The sequence below is a fragment of the Ahaetulla prasina genome, chromosome 7, assembly GCF_028640845.1.
Source record: "Ahaetulla prasina isolate Xishuangbanna chromosome 7, ASM2864084v1, whole genome shotgun sequence".
NCBI classification, from domain to species: Eukaryota; Metazoa; Chordata; class Lepidosauria; order Squamata; family Colubridae; genus Ahaetulla; species Ahaetulla prasina.
The window spans coordinates 87,029,717-87,037,495 of record NC_080545.1 but is presented as its reverse complement, the minus strand read 5'-3'; positions in this window follow the sequence as shown (position 1 = coordinate 87,037,495).

Below are 7,779 nucleotides of genomic sequence, written 5' to 3'. Positions count from 1 at the left end.
GCGTGTCTGCCCCAGGTGCGCAGTTCATTAGAAAACAGTGGAACGATAATGATAAAAATGAATGTGGTTTTTTTTCCCAAAAAGATCCCGTTTGTTGAGTTTTAAATAAGGGAACAGCATATAAAGCAAGGTTCAGACATTTTAAACCCACGTTAATGGGGTTTAAACCAGGTGTGGACTGCTAGGGGTTCGCAGAGGTTCGGGAGAACCTCTAGATAAGATTCTATGTAGTTCAGAGAACCCCCAAATCCCATTCCTGGCTGGCCCCACCCACCCTGCCCCTCCCCTCCCAGTAGTCCCCACGTGACTTGTTTTGGATGCAGGGCATACATGGAGGCTTGGGGAGGGTGAAAAAACGGGCCTACCGGAAGTTCTGGAAGGCCAGAAATAGGCCGTTTCCGGCCTCCAGAGCCTGGGGAGGCCGTTTTCGCCCTTCCAGAGGCTCAAGAAAAGCCTCCGGAGCCCGGAGAGGGCAAAAACGGCCCCTCCCCCCGTGGTGCAGGAGGCCACGCCCACCATGGCCACGCCCACCCAGCAACCAGGCAGAGAATCCCTTGTTATAATTTTTGAAGCCCACCCCTGGTTTACACAACAATGGGGTTTAACACAACAACCGTGTACATTTAACAGGCGGTGCCCAAATGTTAACTCATACTCTGCCGCCTCTCAATGACACTGGGGTGTCACAGGACAGATTGATTTAAACAAGGGGCAGAGAGTGGTTTGCTTACGTATTACTTATCCGGTCACATTGACAGTTGTGTAAGTAGCATTCTTGCTTCACCCACTTTTAAAATTCTTCGATCTACTCTGGCTCAGTTTCTTAGGGCAGGCCATGACATGACTTTCAAAGCCTGTGGATTAATAAAGTTTTATATTCTTCTTTTACTCCTTTTTCAATATTTCCACTTGAACCACGTCGATGGGTGAAGGTTTACAGAAAGGAAAAACGTCAAGGAAAACTTCTTAAATCAACTGCCCAAAAGGCCCGGTGCAAAATACAAAAACAAATTTAGAGTTCACTATCCAGGAGGCTGTGTAGTAATCTGGTGAGATCACAGATGGATCACTTCTATCCCCATTGCTTGATCTTCGGGGATCCCTTGGCTTCATAACTTCAGGAAGAGATCCGTTTGGTTTAAGATGCTCCTGGCAGGGTAACAACCAATCCCACCTATGCTTCAAATCATATTTTACGTTTTGGATCTGTGCTCAGCTCTATTCACTGTGTGGTTACAAGGGAAATGCATAAATTCTTGCTAACTTTTTTCCCTTACTTATGATCACTTGACGACCGTCTCCAGGAGAGCTTTTTATCAGGTCCGCCTGATTCGCCAGTTGCGCCCCTTCCTTGACCGGGATGCCCTATGCACGGTCACTCATGCTCTTGTTACCTCTCGCTTGGATTACTGCAATGCTCTCTACATGGGGCTCCCCTTGAAGAGCACCCGGAGGCTTCAGTTAGTCCAGAATGCAGGTGCGCGGGTGATAGAGGGAGCGGTTCGGAGCTCCCATGTAACACCCATCCTGTGCAGAATGCACTGGCTGCCTGTTGTCTTCCGGGTGCGCTTCAAGGTATTAGTTACCACCTTTAAAGCACTCCATGGCTTAGAACCGGGATACTTACGGGACCGTCTACTTCCATCTTGTACCTCCCATCAACCTGTGCATTCTCACAGAGAGGGACTCCTAAGGGTGCCATCAGCCAAGCAATGTCGACTGGCGGCCCCCAGGGGAAAGCCTTCTCTGTGGGGGCTCCTACCCTGTGGAATGAACTTCCCCCTGGACTTCGACAACTACCAGACCTTCGGACCTTTCGCCACAAACTTAAGACTTATCTATTCCATCTCGCAGGACTGGCTTGAATTTTAATTTTTTAGTTGATTTTATGGGTTCAACTTGTGTGTGTGTGTTTGTGTTTGTATGTATATGTATGTGTGTGTGTAGATAGATAGATAGATAGATAGATAGATAGATAGATAGATAGATAGATAGATAGATATAGATATAGATATAGATATAGATATATATCTTATTGAATTCTTTGACAAAGTGACAAAATTAGTAGACCAGAGGAATGCTGTTGATATAATTTACTTGGACTTCAGTAAAGCATTTGATAAAGTAGACCATAACCTACTACTAGATAAAGTAGAAAAATGTGGGTTAGACAGCACGACCACCAGATGGATCGTAACCGGCTGACCAACCGTACTCAACGTGTAGAGTGGAACTACATCCACATGGAGGGAAGTATGCAGTGGAGTACCCCAAGGCTCTGTTTTAGGCCCAGTACTCTTCAACATCTTTGTTCACTTGGAAGAGGGGATAGATGGGGAACTCATCAAATTTGAAGATGACACCAAGTTGGCAGGAATAGCCAACACTCCAGAGGATAGGCTCAAGTTACAGAAAGATCTTGACAGACTTGAACATTGGGCGCTATCTAACAAAATGAAATTCAACAATGAAAAAAGTAAGGTTCTACATTTAGGCAAAAAAAACAAAATGCACAAGTACTGAATATGTGGTACTGCCGTGTCCCACTCCTCCGCTGACGGCTGGGTCAGGGAAATCCGAATCAGGCTTGCCTCTGCAGCTCTGCCCAAAGTCCTAGCAAAGTCCTCAGAGCAGGCAGGAGACCAGTAAGTGACTTCAGCAAGATAAGTTCAACTTTTGCCTGACTCAGAGACTGCCAGAAAGTAGATCCTTTATATAGGCCATGGGGTGTGGCTCCATGACTCAGCACTCATTAAGGCCTGCCCCTCCCTTCCTTCTGTTGCCTCCGCCTCTCCAATCTTCTGATGCGAGGATTACTCCAATCAGCTGTTGTTGGGAGTAAACCCTCCTCAGGCTCACCTGCTGTGGAGGAGGGGGAGGGGTCTAGCTGTTCCGTTTGCCTGGGCATGGAGTCAGGGCTGGGGCAGGGAGATGCTCCTTCTGCAGTTTGTGTGGGCATGGAGCCAGGACTTGGGCCGGGAGGCATACATTCCTCAGTGTTCGGGAGCAGGTAAGAAGGCCCCGGCTGCTCTGAGGGCGGGCAAGACACAACAGTACCTTGCTCAATAGTAGTACCTGTGAGAGGGATCTTGGAGTCCTAGTGGACAACCATTTAGATATGAACCAGCAGTGTGCAGCAGCTGCTAAAAAAGCTAACACAGTTCTGGGCTGCATAAACAGAGGGATAGAATCAAGATCATGTGAAGTGTTAGTGCCACTTTATAATGCTTTGGTAAGGCCACACTTGGAATATTGCATTCAGTTTTGGTCGCCGTGATGTAAAAACGATGCTGAGACTCTAGAAAGAGTGCAGAGAAGAGTGACAAAGATGATTAGGGGACTGGAGACTAAAATATATGAAGAACGGTTGCAGGAACTGAGTATGTCTAGTTTAATGAAAAGAAGGACTAGGGGAGACATGATAGCAGTGTTCCAATATCTCAGGGGTTGCCACAAAGAAGAGGGAGTCGGGCTGTTCTCCAAAGGGTAGAACAAGAAGCAATGGGTGGAAACTGCTCAAGGAAAGAAACAACTTAGAACTAAGGAGAAATTTCCTGACAGTTAGAACAATTAATAAGTGGAACAACTTGCCTGCAGAAGTTGTGAATGCTCCAACACTGGAAATTTTTAAGAAAATGTTGGATAACCATCTGTCTGAGATGGTGTAGGGTTTCCTGCCTGGGCAGGGGGTTGGACTAGAAAAACAATTTGATCTCCAAGATTAGTTTTCTGATCTTTGGCAACTTGAAGATGGGTGGACTTCAACTCCCAAAACACCCTATTTGGACATCTCCTCAAATTAAAATAATGTGAAATGTACCAAAAGACACCAGGGCATAGATGGCTCCAGAGAAGAGCATGGGAGGCCTGTAGAGTGAACGTGACTAACAGCTAGACAAACAAGTCTTTTATTGGGGAAGGTGTGTTTGAAACTGACCAGCACAGGGAAACTGGCAAATAAGGAACAAAAAATCACTTCAACATCCTGCAGTAGTATTTGGGGGACATTACAACAAGGTTGTATTGTATAAGGACATATGTGTATAAGGAATAAGCTATATTGTATAAGGAAGGCTGAGCACCAAAGAATTGAGGCCTTTGAACTCTGGTGCTGGAGAAGACTCCTACGAGTCCCTTGGACTGCAAGGTGATCCAACCGGTCAGTCCTAGAGGAGATCAACCATGACTGCTCTTTAGAAGGCTGGATCCTGAAGATGAAACTCAAATACTTTGGCCACCTAATGAGAAGGAAGGACTCACTGGAGAAGAGTCTAATGCTGGGGAAGATTGAGGGCAAAGGAAGAAGGAGATGGCAGAGAACGAGGTGGCTGGATGGAGTCACCGAAGCAGTCTGTGTGAGCTTAAATGGTCTCCAGGAGATGGTAGAGGACAGGAAGGCCTGGAAGAAAGTTGTCCCTGGGGTCGTGATGGGTCAGACACAACTTCGCAACTAACAACAACAAGAAGAACAACGAGGTTAGGCAGGGCTGCTGCATCTACAGGTAAAGGTATCTTTAGAATAGTGTTAAATAGTGAAAAGGACCAGCTCTTCTTAGTTTTCCACTTTCCTCACAACATCTCTGCTCATCCCCCCCACAAAAAAAATCAATTGATCTTTCCTCCAAATTCATGACTTCCAAAAAGGAAAACAGAAGGCAATGTGGCTTTGCAAAGAAAAAACAATGCATCTATTAGCTTTCATCTGTTTGATTTTAGAAACTCTCATTTAATTTATAAATTCAACTTAAATAGAAATTCAGGGCGGCTTATGATGGCTGAAACTTCTGGGAGTTTAAGGGCACCAGATTGGGAAGACTTGTTATATTCCAGTAGCCCCATGTGAGTTACACGCTTAGCCACAATTCCCTGGATTTAAGTCATGTTCCACACTGCAAAACATCATTCCGTCATAATCTATTGCTACAGCTGTCTCTCTACAGATCTTGCTAAAAGATAAAAATGGAGGGACCCTCAGTTCTTTCACCCCCATTTTCCACCCACCCACCCACCGCTAGCTAAACCCATTAATTAAGCAATCAGCATGACTAATCAAAACCATTTATCAAAGATTATGACTGGGTCTTCCTAATTGGATTTTAATGGGCATCGCTCCTTGCAACAAAAGAAAAAAACTGTTCTCTGCTGTTAGTATTATCTAGATCGCCACACATCTGCTTGTGAGAACAAAGAATTTCAGACAATTTGCCTGTGATCAAGCAGTTCCTGTGTTATCTCTTGCCCTGTCAACCTGCAATCTTAATTAAACATCATTTTCATCATATTGCTAGTTGTGATACAGTTGTAGCGTTAGTAGCCTCGGTCTTCTGTTCTGGGGTTTCCTACAGAAATTTAGCTACGTTGTCGTTCTGTTGTACAGCCTTTAACAGCCTCAAAGTTTTCCAGATAGGTGGACTTCAGTTCCCAGAATTCCATAGTCAATTTGGCCATCCCGGAGAATTCTGGGAATCAATGTTCTTATAGTAAAATAGGGAAGACTGGCGTGGCTTGTGGGCTATACCTCCATATTCATAAATAAATACAGGTAGTTCTCAACTTACGACCAATCACTTAGTGACTGTTTAAAGTTACAACACTCCTCCATCTGGTATTTACGACTCAATTCTGAAATTCGGACAGCCGGCCCCTCCAGGCAGTCACATGACCACAAGTCAGGGGCTTAACAACTGGCCGCCTTTATGGCCATTTGCAGCATTTGAGTGCAGTGGTTAGAGTGCAGTACTGTAAGCTATTTCTGCTGCCTGCCGGCTGCCTGCAATTTGGCAATTCAAATCTCACCAGGCTCAAGGTTGACTCAGCCTTCCATCCTTCCAAGGTGGGTAAAATGAGGACCCACATTGTTGTTGATTCTGTAAACCACTTAGAGAGGGCTGTAAAGCACTGTAAAGCAGTATATAAGTAGGTGGTATTGCTATTGCTAACGTGCCATCACATGACTTGATTTTCAATGGTTTTGCCAAAAACTGGTATTTACTTCCTTTTTTGGACAAAACTGGTCCATATCAAACCGTTGGTTAGCTTGATGACTGTGGCGTTCACTTAACAACCATTGCAAAAAAGGTCACAAAAACAAGTCAGTCACTTGGGTGACCAAGTTTATGACCATCACAACTTACAACTGTGATGGGCAGGCTCCATTACGATTGTAAGTCGAGGGCTACCTGTATCACTCTGTCATTTCTTACAGGTGGAGTTCTCAGCGTAAAGTTTCTCTAACATCCCAATTCTTCGAAGTGCAACTACAGTTCTACTTTTTTAAAAAGAGAGCAAAGATCTCATTCGAGACAATGATGAATCTGCATACAGACGGGAGGTCGAACAACTAGCCTCATACTACACAAAATTTCTACACAAAACTGTAGAAATGATGGTAGACTTTAGGAGAAACTCTTCCATACTTCCACCTCTTACAATACTAGACAACACAGTATCAACAGTAGAAACCTTCAAATTTCTAGGTTCTACCATATCGCAAGATCTAAAATGGACACCTAACATCAAAAACGTCATCAAAAAAGCTCAACAAAGAATGGTCTTTCTGTGCTAACTCAGAAAGCTCAAACTGCCCAAAGAGCTGCTGATACAATTCTGCAGAGGAATGATTGAGTCTGTCATCTGCACCTCTATAACTGTCTGGTTTGGCTTTGCAACCAAACAAGACAGACACAGACTTCAACGGATAATTAGAACTGCAGAAAAAACAATTGCTACCAACCTGTCTTCCATTGAGGACCTGTATACTGCACGAATCAAGAAGAGGGCCGTGAAAATATTTACAGGCCCCTCACATCCTGGATGTAAACTGTTTCAATTTCTACCCTCAAAACGACGCTATAGAGCACTGCACACCAGAACAACTAGACACAAGAACAGTTTTTTCCTGAACGCCATCACTCTGCTAAACAAATAATTCCCTCAACACTGTCAAACTATTTACTAAGTCTGCACTACTATTATCATTTTATTGATTTTATTTTATCTATTATTAATTTTAATGGGGTTTTAGTTTTATATATTTTAAAGTTTTTTAGGCCAATTATAAAATAAGTTTTTTAATTTGTATTTTAAATTGTATATTGTATTGTTTGTTTTTATTTTTGGCTGTACACCGCCCTGAGTCCTTCGGGAGAAGGGCGGTATAAAAAATCGAATAAATAAATAAATAAAATAAAATCATCATTCCCACCACCCCTCTCCTCCCACTTATGACTGTATGACTGTAACTTTGTTGCTTGTACCTTATGATTTATATTGATATTGATTGTTTCCTGATTGCTTATTTATACCTTATGACTATCATTAAGTGTTGTACCTTAGAATTCTTGATGAACGTATCTTTTCTTTTTATGTACACTGAGAGCGTATGCACCAAGACAAATTCCTTGGGTGTCCAATCACAGTTGGCCAATAAAAAATTCTATTCTTCTAAATACATTATTTTTACTCACCTGATTGATTTCTTAGCCACTATAAAATCAAACAGATGTTGATGCCAGAGCTGGTACTTTTTGCCCTGTGATTCTAAAATGTAACAAATTTGTGGTCTAACGTTCGTACGTCCGCCGTTCTTCAAATGGCCTTAGATTTTGCAACTTTTTGGCTTGGTTGGACACATTTACGCAGCCGGCTCTTCAGTTTCTCTCTTGCAAGCCCAGCTCGCCAGCCTCTACCCCGTAGTGGTTCACTGATCTCATAGACTCTCATTACACACTTGCATGCACAACCACATCTGCATGTACTGCCCTACTTATAGACAGCTGG